Below are 26,664 nucleotides of genomic sequence, written 5' to 3'. Positions count from 1 at the left end.
TGAGGGGAATGTGATGATACCTCCTCTTTTCCCCTCATATGGTCATAGAGGCTAGGCCCCTACCTCAAGGCACTACCTCCCAACAGGCCAAGTCGTTAGCCTTAATTTGAGCCTTTATCAAAGCCAAAGGAAACACAGTCAATATATACACAGATTCATGATATGCTTATAATATCATCCATTCCAATGCCCAGTTATAGCAAGAAATGGATTTTCTGACAGCCCAAGAGACCCCTATAATAAATGGCAAGCTGATTAAAGCTCTTCTTGGCACTGCCTAGCTGCCAACAAAAGCTGCTGTATTCACTGCAAAGGCCACCAGAAAGATAAACAATATCTATCTAAAGCTAACAACCAGACTGATCTGACAGCTAAAGCAGCAGCTCATGGGGAAGCTAGCTCGTCTTTTTTCTCTTTAACTTAGCTCCTGCATATTCAGACTTAGAAATCTCTCAGTTCCAGCAACTCATGGTGGCTTTGAGATGAAAAACTAATACTCTCTTTTTTTCTCCAAGTTCTAACCCGGCCCCCTATTGTGGCTCCAGTCCTCCACATACCTCTCACTGACATTTTCTCCCAAAATTCTTACATACCTCTCATTAACATTTCCTCTAGCCTGTTTTTTGAAAATAATCCCAATGTCTGTTCATGTTGGATCTTCATACACTCCCCCCTGAAGGGCTGGCAAGCCCTCCCCACCCCCACCTAGCCCTGGGAAAGGGCCATGAACTTGTTTATATTACAAGGACCAGAATCCTCCTGGCAGAACCCCAGAACATATATCTCTTCCAGAATTCTCAGGAAGAAATGCCAGAACAGCTACAGAAAGAAACACCAGTATTATTCAGAAAAATAAAAACAGAGGCTCCATCTGTAGACCTGTCCAAGGCATTTTTGCTACGGCCTTGCTAATCAGCCAAACCCCTTTAATGCATCATGTGCACTTCCTTTCCTTCTTCCCATAATGTGGGTTCATTGCTCCATGACGCCTGTGACCTAGTTGCTACTCTCCAGGCCCACCCCTCCTAGCCAGCACTACTCCTCACACTCAATGAATGTGGCTGCAATGGCATTTACTCATCATATACCCCTGCAGCATGAGAGCCTAAAGGTTATCTCTTACATACGATCGCATGTGTAGGACTAGAAACAGGGTCATTCTTTCTCTGTGGTAACTAGGGATACATTTGCCTCCCCACCAACTAGACAAGGACTTGTACACTCACCTATTTCCTCCTTTGCCCTATACCCTAGACCAATCTCTATTTTCTGTTCTTATAACCCACTGTGTCAAGAGGGATTTCAGACTCACCCCTTTGATAATCTCACTGGGTATCTTGATAGGAATCGGAACACGAATGACTGGACTAGCCATTTCAGTAGACAAGGCAAATAAAATTGAAGGTTTATCTCTGTCTCAATGAAAACATAAATGACATAGCACAGCCACTGCCTCACCTCCAGGATCAGGTGGCTTCATTGGCAGCAGTATTTCTCCAGAACTACCAGGTACTAGACCACCTCACAGTGGAGAAGGGAGGACTTTGCCTCTTTTTGGGTGAAGAATGTTGCTTTTACACCAATAAATTGAGTGTGGTAAGCGATGGGATTGAACGCATAAAAAGACACGCTAATGAGATGTATTCATGAGGTAACTCTGCATCATTTTGGCCTTTTTTTTCTGCTGTGGGCAATGCCTCTAATATCTCCTTTTGTCCTCAGAATCATAGTGCTCCTATTTCTGCCATGTATGTTACCTTATTCCACAGATTATTGCAGGAATGTATATATCTCAAGCCATCTCACAGGAGCAACACAAAAATGCTCTCCTTTTTCAATCAATCTGATCCCAAGTATATATCCTCACTCGAATCCTCTATACCTGGTATCAGCAGGAAGTAGCCAGAAAGAAATTGGTAACCACTCTCCTTATCTATACTCAGAGTCAGGACTGATGGAACAGACAGAAGCTTCAGCCATTCTTGCCCATTGCCCAAGATAAAATTTATTCCTTGTCCCTGAATCTAAATTCGGTCTCACACTCTATTGTCTTTATAGCCTACCCCTGTATTCTTCTCCAGGTTCTGAAGCCTGGCGGCCACTTGAAACACCATTATGGAGCAATTCACCTCTGCATGCTGCCCACCTAAGATATAAAAAGGCCCAGACCCTAGAGTGAGGCCTCCTGACATGTGTTCCCTCAATTTGAATGCCCAGCAGTTGGTCACACACCTCTGCAGATTTATTTTCTCTGAATAAATTCGGTCTGGCTGTAGATTAGTATTCTTGCCTCCTCTCTGATCTGCGACAGTCTCTTTTCCTAATGTTTTGGTGCCCCATGTGAGGTGGCACCAATCCACACTCTTTTCCTAACAGCAACAGAGTTAAGTCTTGTTTCTTAACCAGAGCTAAACTCAATCCAGATAGAGGTGGCTATGCCGTTAGCAGAAATGAATGGAATAGAGGTCCTTGTCTTCTTGCAAGAAAATAACTTTGGGGGTTGGCACTGTGGTGCACCAGGTTAAAGCCCTGGCCTGCAGCACCAGCATCCCATATGGGTGCAGGTTCTAGTCCCGGCTGCTCCTGTTCTGATCCAGTTCTCTGCTATGGCCTGGGATAGCAGTAGAAGATGGTCCAAGTCCTTGGGCCCTTGCACCCATGTAGGAGACCTGGAAGAAGCTCCTGGCTCCTGGCTGTGGATCAGCTCTGCTCTGGCTGTTGCGGTCATTTAGATAGCGAACCAGCAGATGGAAGACCTCTCTCTCTGTTTCTACCTCTCTCTGTAACTCTGTCTTTCAAATATATAAAATAAATTTTTAAAAAAAGGAAAAATAATTCAGAAATTAACAATAAGCAAGGTAGCAAAATTTAATGAGGTAGTGCATCCTATAGGGTAGATGAGCAACTCTTCAGATGGATCTGAGAGTGTGCCAAGGCTACATTTAGACTGGAGTTTATATGGGCATGAGGTCCACTTCTTCTCAGTTTATCTTTCCACCTCCCTTTTCTAGGAAAAAAAAAAGCCTTTTTTTTTTTTTTTTTTTTTTTTTTGCTGTGAAATCCCTCCAAGGTTTAAGGCACGGCAGATTATCCTGGGGTGTTTCCAAGGAGGAAGGCTGGAATCACCAATAAAGTCACTCTGGGTATGTCAGGACTTCAGTGTGTAAAATACTGGGTTGCTTCTAAGACGTCTTCTGAAGCTGCTACATTGCTTCCTGCAGGAACCTTTTATCTTTTCCCTCAGTCTCTTTCATACATAGGCTAATGTCCACCTTCCTACCTAATAATGGCACATTTGGAGACTTGATTCTAGAAGAAAGTCAACTGGCCAGCTAGTGTGTACCACCGAGAGTGGAAGGAAGAATAGAGTAACTTTTTTTTTTTCTGTGTTTGCTAATATTTTATTTTTTTCTTTTTTTCTTTTTTTTAATTTTTTTTAGTAAATATAAATTTCCAAAGTACAGTTAATGGATTACAATGGCTTCCCCCCCATAATTTCCCTCCCACTCACACCCCTCCCATCTCCTGCTCCCTCTCCCATTCCATTCACATCAAGATTCATTTTCAATTTTCTTTATATACAGAAGATCAATTCAGTACATATTAAGTAAAGATTTCATCAGTTTGCACCCAAACAGAAACGCAAAGTGTAAAATACTGTTTCAGTACTTGTTATAGCATTACTTCACATTGGAAACACACTAAGGACAGATCCCACATGAGAAGTAAGTACACAGTGACTCCTGTTGTTGACTTAACAATTTGACGCTCTTGTTTATGGTGTCAGTAGCCTCCCTAGGTTCCAGTCATGAGTTGCCAAGGCTATGGAAGCCTTTTGAGTTCACCGACTTCGATCTTATTCCGACAGGGTCATAGTCAAAGTGGAAGTTCTCTCCTTCCTTCAGAGAATGGTACCTCCTTCTTTGATGGCCCCGTTCTTTCCACTGGGATCTCACTCACAGAGATCTTTCATTTAGGTCTTTTTTTTCCCAGGGTGCCTTGGCTTTCCATGCCTAAAATACTCTCATGGGCTCTTCAGCCAGATCCGAATGACTTAAGGGCTGATTCTGAGACCAGAGTGTTCTTTAGGACATCTGCCATTAGCATAGAGTAACTTTGTCATTTTGTTTTAGGGCAGCAGTAGTGTCTGTACTACTTTCTCAAACTGATGAAGAAATGCCACAGTGACATTGTAACTAAAGATTCCTGTCTACAAATTCTTTAAATACAAATTAAAGCAATAAGTACAAGGGGAATACTTTGATTTTGATTTTCATGTACGAATATGGGATTTTTAATAACTAGAGGTATGACAAATTGGACTCAGGAAATTTTCAGTTACTCTTAAAGAAAACTATCAAAGTTTGTAAGTTTTTAGATAATCACTTCCCAAGAACAGCGGCTCCCTTCTAAGGTTTATTTCATGTCTCCTGGTATAAGGTATGATGCTATACATTTTTAAAATTAGAGTTATTTCTAGCCAATAAACATAATTTACACCAAAGCTCTCATGCCAGTTACTCCCTGAAATTTGCTTTATATTACTGTTACCAAAAGCTCAGTCCCTGTCCCCAGTGCAATCAAAATAATGAGAACAAGGTTTGGAGGTGAAGGAAACAAAATGTTTTATCTTTTGACAGATGAGAAGGCAGAAGACTGCTAGGTCTCAAAAACTATTGCTCGATGAAGGTATTTCAGTGTTTTTAAAGAAGCTACATAGAATAAGGGGGTGCTGGTATGGCAGGTTCATGAAGCTGCCACAAGTCTCTGATATCAGGCACCATGGTTTATACATTCCTTCTCTGTTTCATGCTCTGATGCTCTGGTTATCCACAAAAGAAATAAAGAAAAGGAATTGTCAAGGTGTGCCTAAGGACATGGGTTTATGAAAAGCCAGCAGCATCATCTTGAAGCATCAACAAGATGCTCTGCTATTATAAAGGCCAAATGGGTTTCATTCAGCCTGAGAGCTCCATAAAGGTGTTAGTTACAGCCCTGAACCTGGAATTCCTCTTTCCAGCTCTGGGATTCCCCTTAATAGAACCCTCAAGTGTACGGTGATCAGAATCTTGTAGGGCTGGCCATACTACTCCCTCAGTTGAGTGAGTTAAACCAGGGGAAACTGGCTTGGACACTGAGGCCTGAGGGTATCTTGAATCTGCATTCAAGGCACTGTCCTGGGCCTCAGTTCCATTACCAAGACAATGTATCAATTGCCTTCTAGAATATTAACTGTCTTGTCAAAATGCACTCTTAAAGGGCAAAAAATATATTACAACAACTTATAAAGGATTTAAATTCAATTTGTTTTCTCATTGCTAACTACTCTGAACTTAATATGAGATAGTCAATTTAGGATTCTATACAGTTAATAATGAAGTTTACTTCTTTAGAAGTAAAACTTCTAGGGGAGTTAATATAACAGAATCTGGGCTCTTCAGTGACAGTATTATGAATGAAACAAAAAGACTCCAGAATGAACCTATCATCAAAAAATTATATACACTCTGCTCTTTCATTAGGCAACAGTCCCCAACATAATTGGTGATCATGAAAACTGGAAATACAATATTAGAGAGGTAGTTGATTAAGGACATGCTTTCCTCATTTTTTTTGTGCAATAGTCTCCAATTTGCAACATACGCCAGAGCAATATTTTTTCTTACTGAAGTAACAAACTCCATTGATTCAATTGAGGAATTTTCTATTGGCACACTGTGCCTGTTTTTGAGCATTAAAAAAGCAAAATGCTTTTTACAAGGTCATTAATTTTTGCTGATGTTAAACAGATTCTCTAAGTTGGATCATCTAGTGATATAACAAAAAAACATTATATTTTACTGTTCATCTCACCATATGTATTTTATATTGTCTTGCATTTCTTTGAATTGATGTCAGGTGACATAATTATGCATTCTGGCCTCAATTCTGTATATGAATTTTATCTATTGGGATCTCATCTCCACAACATCTCAATACTGGAATGTCCCAGTACTTATCTTTTCAGTGATCTCTTTCAGTCCTATGGTTTTAAATATTTGCTATATGCTGTAAACTGGCAGAATTTATACAACCATCTACCCAGCCCTCTCCCTTCAAACACATGCCTGTATGTGGCTGCCCATGTCATATAGGCACCAAGACATTTTTTGGACAGTTGAAACATAGACCACTAAGATATTACTCATCTCAAACTTAAAATGGCCAGGATAACTGGCTGATCTTCATCATCAAATCTGCTCTGTTGAAAGTCTTCTCCATTTCAGTTAATAGCAAATTTATCATTCTAAATTCCTAAACCCAAATCCATGGTCTCATCTTTGAATCTTCTTTGTCCCACAATTATCATTCAATTTATCAAAAAATGCTTTTTTAAAAAAAGATTTAATTATTTATTTGAAAGTCAGAGTTACAAAGAGAGAGAAGGACAGGCAGAGAGAAAGAGGTCTTCCATCTGCTGGTTCACTCCCCAGTTGGCTACAACGGCCACAGCCCTCAGCAAATTCTATTCATTCTATGTTCAAAATATTTCCAGAACCTGAAAACTCTTAATCACACCAGTTGCTGCCATCATAAATTTCTCTGTTATCTCTTGCTTGAATTATTACACTGGCCTCCCAAAGACTGCCCTTGTTTTCAGCTTTAAACCTGTATATTCTCCAACAGTAGCCAGAATGACCCTTTCAGAAGTATATCATACCATACTCTTCTCTGCCTAAATGTCTCCATTTTTTTCATGTTGTTCAAAACAGTATTTACAAGGTTCTACATGGTCTACATTCTCTTCTAACCTACATCCTACTACTGTAACTCTTGCTAAGTTCCAGACAAAGTCAGTGTGAAGAGGAAGAAGAGAAAGAAATGCATTAGAATCACAAATAAATTATTTAGACTTAAAAGGTATTCCCCTCCAAAGAAAAATATAATGGCTCATAAGTTGCCTCATTGAAATCAGTAACAAAAGTGCATTTACTAAAACTGGACTCACACTATCTGCTTTCACTCAGAATTTCTATAGCAGAACCCCATTCTCATGGAGACATGTTGGATAGTGTGGGGAGCAACTCGGACTAGACTAAGTTACTGGAATTAAGACTTATTCTATGCATCTGCTCTCCCACAATATGGCGCTGAGAAGGGAGAAACAGCTTCTACACAGCTGCCTCCAGTTCAACCAATAAACTGTAGGACCTACTCCTGATTGGAGGAGAGCAGCGTACTCGGTGTGTGGGTAGCAGAGTTGGGATTGGTGGAAGAGGACTATAAAGGAGGAGAGAGACAACATGCACGGGGAACATCTAGAGGGAACATCTATCTGAAGGAACACCTGTGCAGCCCCCGAGAGAGCCGGCCGGCGGTGTGCCGCTCCCCCGCGAAAGTGGGGAAAGTGGCAGGGGGAACCACCCTTCCACGGAGGTGGAAGGGACGGTAGCCAACCCGGGAAGAACCAGCAGCAAACCCGGGAAGGGCCGAGCAGACAAAAGAACAGCGCAGGGTCCTGTGTCGTTCCTCCACGAAGACGGGGAGCGACAGGATAGCAGAGAACATAATAGAATCATAAATAGTTGCTGAGGCACTCACTTTTTAATGATAACACTACCTTGGCCACAGAAGCATTTAAATCACTGCTATCCTCAGACCAAGGCAATTCTCAAGGTTACCAGGCAAGCTTTGACCTACAGATGTTTCCCCAGCACACAAATTCTCTGAAGTGTTTCTCTTTGTAGGTGTTGATAATTCAGTAAATGAATGGCACTGTCGCTCCCCCTCTTCGTGGAGGAACGACACAGGACCCTGCGCTGTTCTTTCGTCTGCTCGGCCCTCCCCGGGTTTGCTGCTGGTTCTTCCCGGGTTGGCTACTATCCCTTCCACCTCCGTGGAAGGGCAGTTCCCCCTGGCCGCTTTCCCCACTTCCGCGGGGGAGCGGCACACCGCCGGCCGGCTCTCTCGGGGGCTGCACAGGTGTTCCCTTAGATGTTCCCCTTAGATGTTCCTGGTGCATGCCGTCTCTCTCCTCCTTTATAGTCCTCCTCCGCCAATCCCAACTCGGCTGCCCACACGCCGAGTACGCTGCTCTCCAATCAGGAGCAAGTCCTACAGTTTATTGGTTGAACTGGAGGCAGCTGTGTAAAAGCTGTTTTCTTCTCTCCCAGCGCCATATTGTGGGAGAGCAGATGCATAGAACAAGTCCCAATTCCAGTAACTCAGTCCAGTCCGGGCTGCTCCCCACATGGCACCTACTTGAAAAAGAGAAAAAAAAAATTAGCTTAACAGGTACAGATACTAGCTTCACAACTTTGAAGTGCATTCCTTCCAACATATAAACATGCACAACAAAATGCTTTCTGGATTTGGTATTCCTGCTCCATCAGAAGCACAGTTGGAGAGTCCTGTAAAATATATTTTGGCACTGGAAGGGAATACGTGTAATGGCTTTAACACTTCTACAGTAGATAGGTGAGCGGGATGCAGAAAGAGTATCAATGGGTCAGGTTGTTCCAAAACATACATTCATTTTGTTGATGTGGCTGTTGATGTTTTCTTACGTATAGTTCTGAGAAATGGTGGGCAATTTCAGAATTTTGGGAGTTTCCTCACTTGATAATATTTCCTCACTACTCACACTGAGCAATTTCATACTTCGGACATTTTTTTAAAGATTTATTTATTTATTTGAAATTCAGAGTTACACAGAAAGAGAAGGACAGGCAGAGAGAGAGAGAGAGAGGTCTTCCATCCACTGATTCACTTCCCAATTGAATGCAATGACTGGAGCTGTGCCAATCTGAAGCCAGGAGCCAGGAGCTTCCTCTGTGTCTTCCCAAATGGGTTCAGGGGCCCAAGGACTTGGGCCATCTTCTACTGTTTTCCCAGGCCATGGTGGAGAGCTGGATTGGAAGTAGAGCAGCTAGGACTTGAACGGGCACCCATACAAGATGCCAGCACTGAAGGCAGCAGCTTTACCTGATATGTCCCAGCAGTGACCTCTCATAGTTGGAAACTAAGACAATGCTTCAAACCTTCTATATTGTAGAACAAATTTTCCCAGCTATCTCTATTTTTTCCCATTGGGCCATTTCATCTTGAAGACACACTTGGAGAAGATGACAGCATCAATTTAGCTAACAATATTCATTTTTTTCATTAATTGTTTTTGTAGTTTTATTTTGATGCTTAATCTGATAAACACATAATACCCAGAGAGTGCCCTTGTTTGCAGTAATGGCAGCAGCTTATTCACATCTCATCAATGATAGAACAGCATGGCTTCACTGTGAAAGGAGCATGAATCAGAAGTGTTCATGAGAGGAGGGATATTTATAAGGCAAATGGAAACTATAGGCAAACCCAGATGAGGTGCAAAGGGAAAACATGTACTCTCTTAAGCGTAAGTCACTGCATAGGATCAGCAGGTATGTGATTTCTGCACAGCACAGGGAAATGGCTAAATCACTGGAGTCATCTAGATTTCTGTATTTTTAGCTTGAAAATGGATGGGGGTTGGCTTCATCATTAAAATATTTATGACCTTAAAATAAAAGGATGAAATTAAGCCAGGCACAGAAATACAAGTACCACATGGTCTCTGTAGAATTTTAAAAAGGCGATTGAATAGGAGGCAAGAGTAAAACAGTGGTTAGTAGAGGCTGGGAATAACTGATATGAAATAATAGCACAAAACTTCTTTAATTTGGAGAAACAAAGGGACATTCAAGTATAGAAAGCACACAAAACTCCTAATGAAGTTGACCAGAAAAGATCTTCAGCACGTCACTTTATAGTCAAGCTTTCAACAGTAAAACATAAAGAAAAGATTCTAAAATGTGCAAGAGAGAAATGCCAGATTACCTTCAGAGGATCTCCAATTAGATTCACAGCTGATTTTTCATCAGAAACTCTACAGTCTAGGAGAGAATAGAGAGACACAGTTCAAGTGTTAAAACACACACACACACACACACACACACACAAAATGTCAACCCACAGAACTGTACCCTGCAAAGCTCTCATTTATAAATCAAAGTGAAAAAATATCCTCTAAAACAAACAGAAATTGAAAAAGTTGTCACCAGTCCAGCGTTCAAATGATACTTAAGGATGTGCTACACACAGAATCACAGAAAGATGGTTATCATTATGGAAGAATGTGTAAACAGAAAATCTCCTAGAAAAAGTACAAAGGAAATCTAAAGCAAGCAAAAGAATATTTGGAACAAGGATAGGAACAAGTCACTACTTACCAAATATACTCTTGAATAGAAATGCCCTAAATTCTCCTATTAAAATATACAGAATGTGTGAATCAGTTGAAAAACAAGACCCATCTATTTGTTGCCTGCAAGAAACACTCCTCATCAACAAAGATAAACAAAGACTAAAAGAGAAAAAAATGGAAAAAGATACACTAACACAAAGGAAAAAAGAGCACGCTAACACAAAGGAAAAAAGAGCAGCAATAGCCATTCTAATATCAGACAAAGCAGACAAAACCATAAAAAGTTAAAAGAGACAAAGAAGTGCACTATGTAATTATTAATGGAACAATTCAACTGGAAGATGTGGCTAATCTTCTGCCTGTGGCTCTGGCACCCCAGTTTCTAGTCCTAGTTGGGGCGCTGGATTTTGTCCTGGTTGCCCCTCTTCCAGTCCAGCCCTCTGCTGTGGCCCAGGAAGGCAGTGGAGGATGGCCCAAGTGCTTGGGCCTACATCTGCATGGGAGACCAGGGGAAGCACCTGGCTCCTGGCTTTGGATCAGCACAGCATGCCAGCTGCAGCACACTGGCCATGGCAGCCATTTGGGGGGTGAAACAACAGAAAAGGAAGACCTCTCTCTCTCTCTCTCTCTCTCTCTCACTGTCTAACTCTGCCTGCCAAAAAAAAAAAAAAAAAAAAAAGCCTCAATCCAACAACACATCAGAAAGATAACTCTAGTGGACAAAGTGGGATTTATCCCTGGTATGCAGGGATGGTTCAACACACACAAATCAAACAATGTGACAAAAAACAATGTGACAAATAACACTAACAGTGTGAAGAATAACATCCACATGATTATCTCAATAGATGTAGAGAAAACATTTGATAAATTACAACATCCTTTCATGATAAAAATCTTAAGCAGGGCCGGTGCCGCAGCTCACTAGGCTAATCCTCTGCCTTGCGGTGCCAGCACACCGGGTTCTAGTCCCAGTCGGGGCGCCGGATTCTGTCCCAGTTGCCCCTTTTCCAGGCCAGCTCTCTGCTGTGGCCCGGGAGTGCAGTGGAGGATGGCCCAAGTCCTTGGGCCCTGCACCCCATGGGAGGCCAGGATAAGTGCCTGGCTCCTGCCATCAGATCAGCGTGGTACGCCGGCCGGCCGCAGCGCTCCAGCCACGGTGGCCATTGGAGGGTGAACCAACGGCAAAGGAAGACCTTTCTCTCTGTCTCTCTCTCACTGTCCACTCTGCCTGTCAAAAAAAAAAAAAAAAAAAAAAAACTTAAGCGAACTGGATATGAAGGGAACATTCCTAGCACAATCAAGGAAATAAATGACAAATCCACAGCCAGTTTCATACTGAATGGTTCCAGTAAGTCTGGAACCAGACAAGGTTGCCCACTCTCACCATTGCTACTCAATATAGTTCTAGAAGTTTTAGCCATCGTTGTTATGCAACAAAGAGAAATCAAAGGAATAAAATTGGAAAGGAGGAAGTCAAATTATCCCTGTTTGCATATGACATGATCCTATAAATAGGGAAACCAAAAGACAATGAGACTATTGGAACTCATAAAAATAATTGGATAATGTTGCAGAATACAAAAATCAAAATCATTTTATACCCAAACAATGCTATGGCTGAGAAAGAACATGTAAATCAGTATCATTCACAACAGCAACCAACATTTAAATATCTTGGAAAAAAATTTAACCAAGGATGTGAAAAACCTCTATAATAAAATTTTAAAAATATTAAGGAAAGAAATAGAAGACATGAAAAAATCTTATGTTCATGTATTAGACAAATTAATATCATCAAAATATCTATAACACCCCATGCAATTTAAATACTCAATGTGACCCCAATCAAATACCAATGACATTCTCCTTGGATCTAGAAAAATGATGCTAAGATTCATATGGAATCACAAGTGATCCTGAATACCTAAAGCAATATTCACCAACAAAACAAAGCCAGAGGCATCACAACACCAAACTTCAAGATATACTACAGGGCAGTTATAATTAGAACAGCCTGCTACTGGCACCAAAATAGACATGTAGACCAATGGAACAGAATGGGAACCCCAGAAATTAATCCATGCATCTGCAACCAACCAACCTATGACAAATGAGCTAAAAGCAATCCCTGGAGAAAGGACAGTCTCTTCAACAAATGGTGCTGGAAAAATTGAATCTGAATCTTCACCAGCAGAAGTATTAAGCAAGACCTTATACAAAAATCAACTCACAATGGATCAAGGATCCAAATCTAAAACCTGAAACTAAAAATTATTAGATAAAAGCAACAGAGAAATTCTGTAAGACATTGTATAGGCAAAGACTTTGTAGAAAAGACCCCAAAAGCACATGAAATCAAAGCAACTGTAGACAAATGGGACTGCATCAACTATGAAGCTTCTGCACTGAAAAGCAAATACTCGAGGGCTCCAAGGTGACGGAATAGGGAGGGAGCTCACTGATAGTCCAGGAAAAGATAGTTTAGTAAAAGTGGAGATACTGTAGTCTCAGAGAAGAGTTAGGGAAAAAACTGCAGAGAAAACTCTTCCGGAATTAGAAAGACATGATGGACCTACATGGAGGGCACAGATGCCCAGGGCTCGGGACCCCAGCTACTGAGTCTGTGCACCAATGCTGGAAAGCAAGGTGAAGTGAAACCGCAATAGCCTGAGACACTGGCCCAAAAGCTGCAGGAAGAGCCTAGGGGGAATGAGGCTTGAAGCCCTGTGGGGGAAAGTACACCAGCCTAACTAGAGGAAAGAAAAAAATAAATAAATGGGACCAGTATGGACATGATTCTCTCTTTCCACTCACCTTACAAAGGCGAGCAAGTCAATAGAGCAGGCGCCATTTTGGACATACATAACAGCTGCACCAGCTCAAGGCTGTGTCCTCACTCAGCCAAACAGAAAAACCTGACTCTGGTGGGGAAAAATAGCAGAAGACAAAGACCTAGTGAATGTGTGGAGCTTATAAACTGGTACTGTGGGGGAAAAAATAAAAACTGAGGATGTGTGAGAGAACTCACAGTGTGCCTGAGATGTGAGTAGTCTCGGTGGGAGACACCACAAACTCGGGCAGCTTTGGCTACCCAGTGAGAGACATTGCAGGGGAATCTGGGCTTACATGGAGGACTGCACAGATCCTTTGTGTGGTCCTTGGGATAGAGCAGACAAATATTATACCCACTGGGGCTAGTGCGCAAGTACTGATCACCACCAAGGAGAAAGCTCAGCTGAGTGGAATTTCTTCCCTTCTGAATAAAGAGAGAAAGAGAGAAGATTTATCATGCCAAATCTGGGTGTGTCACCTTTGGCACACCCTTAACCCTAAAGAACTGAAAAGAGCTCTCTGGCCACACCCACCACAAGCCTCTAGAGATTCACCAAAAGCAGACAGTCCACTTAATCTAGAGTCAAAATATAACAAGAAAAGCCATCACAGCAATGAAAAAAAAAAAAAAAAAAAGAAGAAACCAAAGAATATCTCCACAATGCCAAACAAAAAACACAGAAACCGAGGAAACAAGAACAAGGAAGAAATCATGACACTCCCAAATGAACATGACACTCCAAGACAATATTTTGGGGGCTGGGGGGCGGGGTACAGGGTTATTTTAAAACTTTTATTTAATAAAGATAAATTTCCAAAGTACAGTTTATGGATTACAATGGATTTCCCCCCCTCATAACTTCCCTCCCACCCACAACCCTCCCATCTCCCGCTCCCTCTCCCATTCCATTCACATCAAGATTCATTTTCAATTATCTTTATATACAGAAGATCAATTTAGTATAAATTAAGTAAAGATTTCAACACTTTGCACCCACATCAAAACACAAAGTGTAAAATATTGTTTGAGTACTAGTTATAGCATTAATTCACATTGTACAACACATTAAGGACTGAGATCCTAAGGACAGAGGAGTAAGTGCACAGTGACTCCTGTTGTTGACTTAACAATTTGACACTCTTGTTTATAGCATCAGTAATCCCCCTAGGCATGAGTTGCCAAGGCTATGGAAGCCTTTTGAGTTGCTGACTTCGATCTTATTCAGACAAGGTCATAGTCAAAGTGGAAGTTCTCTCCTCCCTTCAGAGAAAGCTACCTCCTTCTTTGATGGCCCCATTCTTTCCACTGGGTTCTCACTCACAGAGATCTTTCATTTAGTTGTTTTTTTTTTTGTTTTTTTTTTTTTTTTTTTTTTTTTTTTGCCAGAGTGTCTTGGCTTCACATGCCTAAAATACTCTCATGGGCTCTTCAGCCAGATATGAGTGCCTTAAGGGATATTTCTGAGGCCAGAGTGCTGTTTAGGGCATCTGCCATTCTATGATTCCAAGACAAGATTATGAAGCAGATGAGATAGAAGAAATACAAGATATGGATTTCAAAAAATTTATGATAAGAACATTTAGAAGTTACCAAAAACAAATGCATGAACTACAGAAATCCATACAGGACAGTGCAGAAAATCTCTCTCGTGAAAATGAAATTGTAAGGAGGAATCAAAATGAAATGATGAATTTAGTAGATCATGAAATGGAGATATTGAAGAGAAAACAAAAATAACTAAGAATTCAATAGAACAAATGCAAAACACATTTGAGAACCTTAAAAACATAATCAGTGAAGTAGAAGAGAGAATATATGACTTAGAAGACAGAGCACAGGTAAGTATACAATCAAACCAAAGAAAAGAAGAGGATATTAAAAATCTAAAAAATATTGTCGGATATCTACAGGATACTATTAGAAAAACCAACACTTGAGTTCTAGGAGTTCCTGAAGGCATGGAGAGAGAGAGAGAAAGGATTAGAAGGCCTTTTCAGTGAGATACTAGCAGAAAAGTTCCCGGGTTTGGAGAAGGACAGAGACAGCCAAGTACAGAAAGCACATAGAACTCCCAATAAACATGACCAAAAGATATCCTCACAATGACACGTTGTAATCAAACTCACCACAGTGAAACATACAGAAAAGATTCTAAAATGTGCAAGAGAGAAACGTCAGATTACTCTCAGAGGATCTCCAATTAGACTTATAGCAGACTTCTCATCAGAAATCCTACAAGCTAGGAGGGAATGGCGAGATATAGCCCAAGTACTAAGAGAAAAAAAAATGCCAGTCCAACACATTATATATTGCAAAGCTCTCATTTGTGAATGAAGCTGAAATAAAGACCTTTCATAGCAAACAGAAATTAAAAGAATTTGTCACCACTCATCCAGCCCTGCAAAAGATGATTAAAGATGTGTTACACACAGAAACACAGAAACATGGCCATCAATATGAAAGAAGGTAAAGGAAAATAATCTCACAGTAAAAGATCACAGTATGTTCAAATCATATATTAGAAATATCTTTGGGAAAAGTGGTAGTGCAAAATCACTACTTATCAATAGTCACATTGAATGTAAATGGCCTCAACTCTCCAGTTGAAAGAAACAGACTGGCTGAATGTATAAGCAAAAAACCCATCTATTTGCTGCCTACAAGAAACACATCTTTCAAACAAAGATGCATACAGACTGAAAGTGAAAGGCTGGAAAAAGATATTCCATGCCAACAGAAACCAAAAATGAGCTGGTGTAGCCATCTTAATATCAGACAAAATAAACTAAAACACAAAAACTGTTAAGAGAGACAAAGAGGGGCACTATATAATGATTAAGGGATCAATTCAACAGGAAGATGTAACTATTATAAATGTATATGCACCTAATTACAAGGCACCGGTTGATTTAAAAGATATGTTAAGAACTTAAAGGGAGACTTAGACATAAATACAATAGTACAGGGGGACTTCAATACACCAATCTCAGAGACAGACATATCAAACGGACAGAAGATAAACAAGGAAACAGCAGCTTTAATTCACACTATAGCCCCAATGGATCTAACCGATATCTACAGAACTTTCAATCCTACATTTAAAGATTTTACATTTTTCTCAGCAGGACATGGAACCTACTCTAGGATTGACCACATTCTAGGCCATAAAGCAAGTCTCAGCAAATTTAAAAGAATTAGAATCATATGATGCAGTTTCTCAGCCCACAGTGGAGTGAAGCTGGAAACTAGCAACTCAGGAATCCCTAGAGCATATGCAAACAAATGGAGATTGAACAACATGCTCCACAATGAACACTGGGTCACAGAAGAAATCAAAAGAGAAATCAAAAACTTTCTGGAAGTAAATGAGGATAACAGCACAACACACCAAAACTTATGGGATGCAGCAAAAGCAGTGTTAAGAAAAAAGTTTATATCAATAGGTGCCTACATAAAGAAATTGGAAAGGCACTGAATAAATGAGCTTTCAATGCATCTCAAGGATCTACAAAAACTGCAGCAAACCAGACCCAAATCCAGTAGGAGAAGAGAAATATTTAAAATCGGGGAAGAAATCAATAGGATTGAATCAAAAAAAAAAAATTACAAAACATCAGCCAAACGAGGAGCTGGTTTTTTGAAAAAATAAACAAAATTGAAACCCCACTGGCCCAACTAACTAAAAAAAGAAGAGAAAAGACCCAAATCCATAAAATCAGAGATGAAAAAGGAAACGTAACAACAGACACCACAAATATAAAAAGAATCTTCAGAAATTACTACAAAGAGTTGTATGCCAGCAAACAGGGAAATCTATCAGAAATGGATAGATTCCTGGACACATGCAACCTACCTAAATTGAACCAGGAAGACAGAGAAAACCTAAACAGACCTATAACTGAGACAGAAATTGAAACAGTAAAAAAGGCCCTCCCAACAGGACCAGATGGATTCACTGCTGAATTCTACCAGACATTTAAAGAAGAACTAACTTCATTTCTTCTCAAACTATTCAGAACAATTGAAAGAGAGAGAATCCTCCCAAATTCTTTCTATGAAGCCAGCATCACCTTAATTGCTAAGCCGGAAAAAGATGCAGCATTGAAAGAGAATTACAGACCAATATCCCTGATGAACATAGATGCAAAAATCCTCAACAAAATTCTGGCCAATAGAATGCAATAACATATCAGAAAGATCACCCACCAGACCAAGTGGGATTTATCCCTGGTATGCAGGGATGATTCCATGTTCCCAAATCAATCAGCGTGATACACCACATTAACAGATTGCAGAAGAAAAAACATATGATTTTCTCAATAGATGCAGAGAAAGCATTTGATAAAATACAACACTCTTTCGTGATGAAAACGCTAAGCAAATTGGGTATGGAAGGAACATTCCTCAATACAATCAAAGCAATTATGAAAAACCCACGTCCAACATCCTATTGAATGGGGAAAAATTGGAAGCATTTTCACTGAGATCTGGTACCAGACAGGGATGCCCACTCTCACCACTGCTATTCAATATAGTTCTGGAAGTTTTAGCCAGAACAATTAGGCAAGAAAAATTAATTAAAGGAATACAAATTGGGAAGGAAGAAGTCAAACTATCCCTCTTTGCAAATGATATGATTCTTTATTTAGGGGATCCAAAGAACTCTAGGAAGAGACTATTGAAACTCATAGAGGAGTTTGGCAAAGTAGCAGGATATAAAATCAATGCACAAAAATCAACAGCCTTTGTATACACAGGCAATGCCACAGCTGAGAAAGAACCACTAAAATCAATCCCATTCACAATAGCCACAAAATCAAATATCTTGGAATAAACTTAACCAAGAATGCTAAAGATATTTACAATGAGAATTACAAAATCTTAAAGAAAGAAATAGAAGAGGATACCAAAAAATGGAAAAATCTTCCATGCTCATTCATGGATTGGAAGAATCAACATCATCAAAATGTCCATTCTCCCAAAAGCAATTTATAGATTCAATGCAATACCAATCAAAATACCAAAGACATTCTTCTCAGATCTGGAAAAAATGATGCTGAAATTCATATGGAGACACAGGAGACCTCGAATAGCTAAAGCAATCTTGTACAACAAAAACAAAGCCAGAAGCATCACAATACCAGATTTCAGGACATACTACAGGGCAGTTGTTATCAAAACAGCATGGTACTGGTACAGAAACAGATAGATAGACCAAAGGAACAGAATAGAAACACCAGAAATCAATTCAAACATCTACAGCCAACTTGTATTTGATCAAGTATCCAAAACCAATCCCTGGAGTAAGGACAGCCTATTCAACAAATGGTACTGGGAAAACTGGATTTCCACATGCAGAAGCGTGAAGCAAGAACCCTACCTTACACCTACAAAAAAATCCACTCAACATGGATTAAATACTTAAATCTATGACCTGACACCATCAAATTATTAGAGAACATTTGAGAAACCCTGCAAGATATAGGCACCGGCAAAGACTTCTTGGAAAGGACCCTGGAGGAACAGGTAGTCAAAGCCAAAATTAACTATTGGGGTTGCATCGAATTGAAATGTTTCTATTGGCAAAAGAAACATCAGGAAAGTAAAGAGGCAACCGACAGATGGGAAAAATATTTGCCAACTATGCTACAGATAAAAGATTAATAACCAGAGTCTACAAAGAAATCAAGAAACTCCACAACATCAAAACAAACAACCCACTGAAGAGATGGGACAAGGACCTCAATAGACATTTTTCAAAAGAGGAAATCCAAATGGCCAACAGGCACATGACAAAATGTTTAAGATCAGTAGCAATCAGGGAAATGCAAATCAAAACCACAATGAGGTTTTACCTAACCACAGTTAGAATGGCTCACATACAGAAATCTACCAACAACAGATGCTGGTGAGGATGTGGGGAAAAAGGGACACTAACCCACTGTTGGTGGGAATGCAATCTGGTTAAGACACTATGGAAGTCAGTCTGGAGATTGCTCAGAAAACTGAATATAACCCTACCATACAACCCAGTCATCCCACTCCTTGGAATTTACCCAAAGGAATTTAAATTGGCAAGCAAAAAAGCTGTCTGCACATTAATGTTTATTGCAGCTCAATTCACAATAGCTAAGATGAATACTCAACAAAGAAGCAACTGATAAAATTGCAAAATTTATTTGTAAACTATGCAACTGACAAAGTATTCATATTCAGAATCTATGTAGAACTCAAGAAACTAATAGAAAAAAAATACAGTCAAGAAATGGGCAAAGTATAAGAAAGGTGTTTTTCAAATGATGAAAATCAAATGGCCAATAGACACATGAAAAATGCTCAAGATCACTAGCCATCAGGGAAATGATAATGAAAACTATGATGAGGTTTCACCTCATCCCAGTTAGACTGGCCATCCAAAAACCATAAAGCAATATATGCTTGCAATTATATGGTGGAAAAGTTCCTTTAGGGGAAAGGAATGTAAACTAGTACAACTACTATTAAAGACAGTTTGGAGATTCCCAAGAAATCTGAAAATAGATCTACCTTATGACCCAGCAATCGCACTCCTGGGATTTTACCCAAAGAAAATGAAATCAGCATTTTAAAGAGTTCGGCCGGCGCCGCGGCTCACTAGGCTAATCCTCCGCCTTGCGGCGCCGGCACACCAGGTTCTAGTCCCATTCGGGGCGCCGGATTCTGTTCCCGGTTGCCCCTCTTCCAGGCCAGCTCTCTGCTGTGGCCAGGGAGTGCAGTGGACGATGGCCCAAGTCCTTGGGCCCTGCACCCCACGGGTGACCAGGATAAGTACCTGGCTCCTGCCATCAGATCAGCGCGGTGCGCCGGCCGCAGCGCGCCGGCCGCAGTGCCATTGGAGGGTGAACCAATGGCAAAAAGGAAGACCTTTCTCTCTGTCTTTCTCTGTACTGTCCACTCTGCCTGTCCAAAAAAAAAAAAAAAAAAAGTTATCTGTACCCACGTATCTACTATAGTTCAATTAATAATAGCTAAATTATGGAATCAACACAGATGTCCATCAACTAAATAAAATGTGGTATATATACACCATGGAATAAACACCATAAGAAAGAATGAGGGGCTGGTGCTATGGCTTAGCGGGTAAAGCTGCCACCTGCAGTGCTGGCATACCATATGGGTGCTGGTTCGAGACCCAGGTGCGCCGCTTCCAATCCATCCCTCTGCTATGGCCTGAGAGAGCAGTGGAAGATGGCCCAAGTCCTTGGACCCCTGAACCTGTGGGAGACCCAGAAGAAGCTCCTCGCTCCTGGATTCAGATCAGTGCAGCTCCGGCCATTGCAGCCATCTGGGGAGTGAACCAGCAGATGGAAGATCTCTCTCGCGTGTGCGCTCTCTCTCTCTCTCTCTCTCTGCCTCTCCTCTCTCTGTGACTTTCAATTAAAAATAAATAAATCTTACAAAAAAGAATTAATGAAATCCTGTATTTTGCAACAAAATGGATGCAACTGAAAACCATTATGTTTAGTGAAATAAGCCAGTCCCAAAAGGACAAACATCAGGGCCAGTGCTGTGGCATCGCAGGTAAAGCTGCTACTTCTGGTGCTGGCATCCCATATTGGCACATGTTGAGTCCCAGCTGCTCCACTTTCAATCCAGCTCCCTACTAATACACCTAGGAAAGCAGCAGAAAATAGCCCAAGTATTTGGGTCCCTGGACACACGTGAGAGGTCTGGAAGAAGCTCCTGGCTCCTAGCTTCAGATCGGTTCAGTGTTGTGATCATTTGAAAGTAAACCAGCAGAAGGAAGATATCTCTCCTTGTCTCTCCTTTCCACTTTCCCTCCCTCTCTCCCTCCCCCCCCTCTCTTTTTCCCATCTATCTCTCTCTCTCTTTCTGTATGTGTGTGTAAATCTGCCTTTCAAATAAATCAATAAATATATCTTTTAAGAAATACAAATATGTTTCCCTGACTTGTGGTAATTAATATACAGAGCTCAAAAAAGTAATGTACACAAGTGAAATTGACATTTTGAGATTTGATTATTGTTCACAGACATTGTCTATAATTTTGAGGAAACATGATTTTTTTTCTACTTAAAAAGAGAAGAAATAAAGAAAATGTATCATGAGAAACAGTAAATATTTGAATTTTTTTTAATTGTTTATAAATGTTGGTTCAGGATACCAACATTCAGAAATATTTATTTAAACTTCTATTGTTATCTTTAGCACATCAGAAGAAATTATCTTTACATGCTTGTTTCCATTAGTAGTTTGACATTTCTGAAAATAAGGAGGCAAAACTTGCTTATTAAATTCCCAGCATGTAGAACAATGTTACATTGTTTATAACGAATAAAAAATAAAAAAATAAACTGGACACACACAATTTAATGTATATGCATTTTTCTACATCTAATTTATCCTGAAAACTTATTTCAGTATATCTTATATTGTGAGTTTCCAAAAGAAAAAATTAAAAAAGCAAATATCCATTAAAGTGGGAAGTGAAAAGCTGAGGCAGAAAAAAACCTGAGTGTTTAAAGTATGGCTAGCCAGCCACATAGAGGAGGAAACAGTGCTATTATCATGAAACAAAACCCTACCAATAAGGTAGGAAGCCTTATCTAATAACTCTTTATCTAATATTATTACAGGGTAAAATTGTAATAGTATTTTATTGATATAGCAGGATTACTCTCCCCAAAACTCATGTAGCTATGATGTCTTAATCTCTTAAACTCTGATGTCTTAATCTTAATAGTTGATTGATGAAAATTGGAGATTTGATCTAAAAATGGCCTCTGAGAGGTGGGGCCAATGGGTGGTCTCTGGGTCATTGAGGCGTGCCTTCGACAGTGGTTCCCTCAAGAGGTTTGATTATTTCAGTGAGGTTGGCCTAGATTCTCTCTGATTCCTTCCCACAATATGGTAAGTGCTGTGGGGAGCAGCTGAGACTAGACTAAATTACTGGAACTAGGACTAATTCTATGCATCTGATCTCCCACAATATGGCACTGAGAGAGAGACCAAACAACCTCTACGCAGCTGCCTCATCAGTTTGACTGATAAGCTGCAGGAGCTGATCCTGCTCCTGATTGGAGGAGAGCAGTGTACTCAGCGTGTGGGTAGCAGAGTTGGGATTGGTGGAAGAGGACTATAAAGGAGGAGAGAGACAACATGCACCAGGAACATCTGAGGAACATCTGAGCAGCCCCTGAGAGAGCCGGCCAGAGGTGTGCCACTCCTCCGCAGAAGCGGGGAAAGCTGCGGGGGGTGCCGCCCCTCCGCGGGGGGGGGGGGGGGGGGTGGTGGTGGTGGTGGTGGTGGTGGTGGTGGTGGTGGTGGCAGCTAACCCAGGACGGCGTCGTTCCTCCTCGAGTGATGGACTGGCAGCTAACCCGGGAAGAGCCGGGCAAAAAGAAGAGCACAGGGTCTAGTGTCGTTCCTCCGCGAATGGGGGAGCGACAAGTGCTTTCTCACTGACTGTGACCACTTTCCATCCAACGCTGGATTAGGGGGCCTCTGATCCTGTAATCTCTACACTTCTCACTGAAATAAATCTTTTCTTTCCCAAAGAAGATCTTCTCAAATATTTTAATTAAAATGAAAAGGAGACTAATACAATGTTTCCTAAATTGTAGTATTTTGCCCAATCTACCAAAAGGGAAACTTGAAAGATTTAGATTTCATTAAGATACACATAACCCATGAAGAACTGAGCTGGACAAAAGCTAAGACACTGAGTGTTCCAACAAATCTGATCTTAAATTTTGGCATGAAAACATGAAGGTGTGAAAGGGGCCAGAATAAGAGTTTTGCTGCTGTAGTAGAATGTCTTTATGATCCTCGTTAGACATAAATAAGACAAGGCTATCTTGTTACCATTCTCCCCAACCTCCTTTCTTATTGAAACCTAGAGTAAGCAATAATCCAATGCAGTTATTTTAATGGAAAATGACCCTGTAAGACAGATTTCTGTCCTGTTTTATTTGCATGGAAAACAAATCCCAGGACATGTTTCTCTTATTTTTAGAGAAAGTGTCTACATCAGCAGCTATGAATCATACAAAATCAATATCCATCACTCCTTAACCATGCATTTAGAATTATGTACAAAAATAGCTATTTTGTTTAAATCCACATTGAATCTTGCTGTTGTCATTGGATGCTGAATCTAAGTATTATTTAGTGTTTAAAATCTTCAATGCCTTCTTTCCTAGTTTTTCATTGTCTTGGATGAGAGAATAAAGAAATATAATTCATATTGCCAGGAAACACATTAATATAAATGTCTCTCCTTCCTATATAATTAAATGTTCTTCTTATATAAAAGGAAACCATTCTCTTTTTCATAATGATAATAATACTGCATGATCAATAACAATTTTGGACAAAATTATTTAAGTGATAATGAAAACATTAACTGCAGTAACAACATTTGTATTCCTGCTTTCATCAAACTTTAGTTGCATTGCTAAGCAGAGTGATTTGATGGTGCCTGAGCTTGTGAAAACCAACGTACATAACTCATTGTATGCTTTTTTTTTTTCAGTTTTGCACTGGCCCAGATCCTTTCCTCATCTTTTGATGTCTCTCTCTCAGCCCCAGGAGACCGATCCCTTTCCAATACTTAAGTCAGGCTCTGTTCCAGCCATTCCCCATGGAAACTAGCAGGATGCACTGGCAAGATACTGGATGAAGTGGGGGAGTGACAAATTGAGAAAAAGTTTCTTCTCTCCATGCTTGCTATGGAGTGGTGCTTCTCAAGCTCTCTGATCCCATAAGATCTTACTGTTGCCAGAGTCCTAGCACTGGCTTTCTACTGTTGCTCTTCTCTGAGTGTCTCACATCCTTTTTGTTCCCCCACCCAGTAAGCAATCCCTTCATTAAACTCTCTTCTTTGGAGTGGATTCTGATACAAGCATAAACTTTCCTATTTCAATCTCTTAACTCTGTTGAAAATGTCTGTGAAAAAAATGACCTTCCATCATTTTTTTAGTGTAACTGAGGTTGTAATGAAAAAGTTCAAAAATAAGGTCATTTTTCTCTAGCGAGAAAGATGTTTGACCCTGGTAATTGCTGGGGTTGGAAGCAGCAGAGAGACCTTAATTGATTATTCAACTCACATTTGTGTCCTTCTACACTGTCATGCTTTATTGATCCTTCCAACCAAATCAGCAACAGGTGTGACAGCACTGAGGGATCCTGGATATCCAGAGATGATTGTGCCTTCTGGTATTCATAAATACAGGGGAAACTTATGCCAGGAAAATGGAAAATTCTCAGTCCAATAGACATATTTTATCAAATTACTGGAGGAAAAAGACCACCACATTTAATTCATAACTTGTCTTATAAGAATAGAAGGCATGTTTTTAGCAATCACCAACACCTATCTTTAGGTTATTTGTTTACAAATTTTACAGGACAAAACTTACAAGGCAGATTTTAAGGAAATAGCAGCCAATAAATATCATTAATACAGACCTGACAAAATCTTCAAGAGATGACCAAATGTGGCAGATTTCTATCCCATTTTTAACCATGTGATAGGTGATGTTCCACTGTGACCAATTTCCAACACAAAGGGTAGTTTTTATAATAGACTTTTCAATAATTGCCAGAAGATGCATTCTTGTTGTAGAACTTCAACTTCTTCCCTGAATTCAATAGCCTTTGTATGTAGTATTGCTGTTGCTTCATGTACTTTGTTATTACAATGTATTAAATTCTTAGTGAATTACTTCATGAGCGCTGGAGAGAACTTCTAGATTATTCCTAATCATTTTATATATCTGTTTTTACCCAGTAAATCATGGGTATGGAAGTATGCTATGTAGTAGAAAAATCTCTGAAAACCACATTTTCTATATAGGTGCCTCATTTAGTTGTATTTGCAAAGGTAACAATAATTAATTGGTAAGTCTGACACATATAGAGCCTACAGTGATATAATTTTCTTGAGCAGTATAGTTAATATAAACCAGATTTCCTGGATAGATGAATATAAAATCCAAGCAAAGTTTCCTAAATCAAGGAATAAGTAGGAAACTTTAGTAAGCTGGACAAGAGGACAGTCAATATGGGGTTCCATATCAGTGATAGTGTTAGACCATTGAAACAGCATTTCCTTTCTGAATATATAACCATCAATATAAATAGGTCTTTCTAAGGCTATGATAACTACCTGTATTTTTATCTGTGCATGCCATGACACAGGTATTGTATCCTAGAAGAGACTGACCTCCTTTTAGCTCTAAAACACTAAATTCACATCTTCTTGCTTCATTACATCTTTAAAGTCTGGTTGCATCCATCTGTGTGATACTGGTATTCCATCTGCTGGCACAGTGTTTACCCTGAATAACTGCAGTTCTAATATATGAACAATTTTGTTGCAATAATTTTTAATTCTAGCACACTTACCTTTAAGCACTGTTAACCAGGTGCTGTATCATAGTCCACACACTTTATGGTCTAGACAAATTCTTTTTGGTATCTTTCATAATCTTTAGCATTTCTAACAAGAGAGTTCATTTGTTATAATGCAGAGAACACTTATTTGGAAACATTGGCAGTCAGATGCATACAAGAGTTAACTTTGCCTTTAAAGCTAAATAGGTCCTGCTTTACTTGTTGTGTTTCTTCCTGAAATAATCACATGCTTATTAGGCTTACAGCTAAATACAGGTGTAAGGGTTGGCTTAAAGTGTGTCTGTTCAGAGGGGGTAAATCTGGTAATGTTAAGGGTATGTGACATGCCAGTGGGTGTAGAGCACTGTGGTTCAACGTAGGATGCCTTAAATTGTTGTTCAGAAAATGTGAACTTTTCTAGGGGTGGGTTTATAAATACTCTAAATGTGTTTATTAGTATTATTTCAATAATATTAGGTTTGAGAACTGTAGTGGAGTCTTGTGATTCCATGATTCCATTGAGATTAAATCCTCAGGCAAAGAGTGCTATTCCAGCATATTCTGCCAATAATACAGAGGACTGGATTATTTCTCTTTATGAAACATCTGTCAAAGCATATGTCTTTAGCTATAAATATAGATAAGGGTGAGTTCATCCTAGTAATGTGTTTATAGATATGATGCTGTATGGGCCAAGTGGTTTTAGTCTATTTATCATCTGTAGACGGTATTAGAGTTAAAAAACAATTATTTAAGCCTGGGCATAATTGGTGTAATTTGTCTAATTAAAATTTATTGGTAAAATATCCAAGCAATTTGCACCTTTTAAATTCAATAATACTATTTTTAACCATATCTTCATACTAACAATTAACGTATGTTTTCAAATGGACAAATGTCTAAAATACAGGTTTATATGTTTTTAATAATGAGTGTGTAAGTCCTTGAGGATGGGTACATTAATATAGGTTTTCTTTGTGATTTCTTTTCTAAAACTAACCCACTGATATCTGATGGAATTCATCTTTTTTTAAAAAATTCTAAATATGGGCTCTTACTCATAAAAGATTAATTATCTCCATCTTTCACTTTGGGTTTTATCTAAGAAAACTGCTCTAGTGCAGTCCATTCCCAACATGGATTCCTGAATTTCAGCACTGAGTCATACTGTACTATCAAGCAAAGGTTTGTGCATCATGGAGAATGAGCGGTGTGT

General features: G+C 39.7%; 1 long non-coding RNA gene across 2 annotated transcripts in view; it reads right to left on the bottom strand.

The window, feature by feature from the left end:
• The window catches only part of LOC127493120 (uncharacterized), a 385,519-nt gene that overhangs the window by 19,466 nt on the left and 339,389 nt on the right, over positions 1-26,664 (bottom strand). For both annotated transcript variants that reach the window (XR_011388475.1, XR_007923156.2), the window contains exon 4: positions 9,850-9,905. This is a non-coding gene — a long non-coding RNA (uncharacterized lncRNA). The remainder of the gene's footprint in view (positions 1-9,849; positions 9,906-26,664) is intronic.

Source organism: Oryctolagus cuniculus, chromosome 5 (assembly GCF_964237555.1).
Source record: "Oryctolagus cuniculus chromosome 5, mOryCun1.1, whole genome shotgun sequence".
Classification (NCBI taxonomy): Eukaryota; Metazoa; Chordata; class Mammalia; order Lagomorpha; family Leporidae; genus Oryctolagus; species Oryctolagus cuniculus.
The sequence above is the reverse complement of the archived record's forward strand: the minus strand, read 5'-3'. Positions and strand labels throughout refer to the sequence as shown.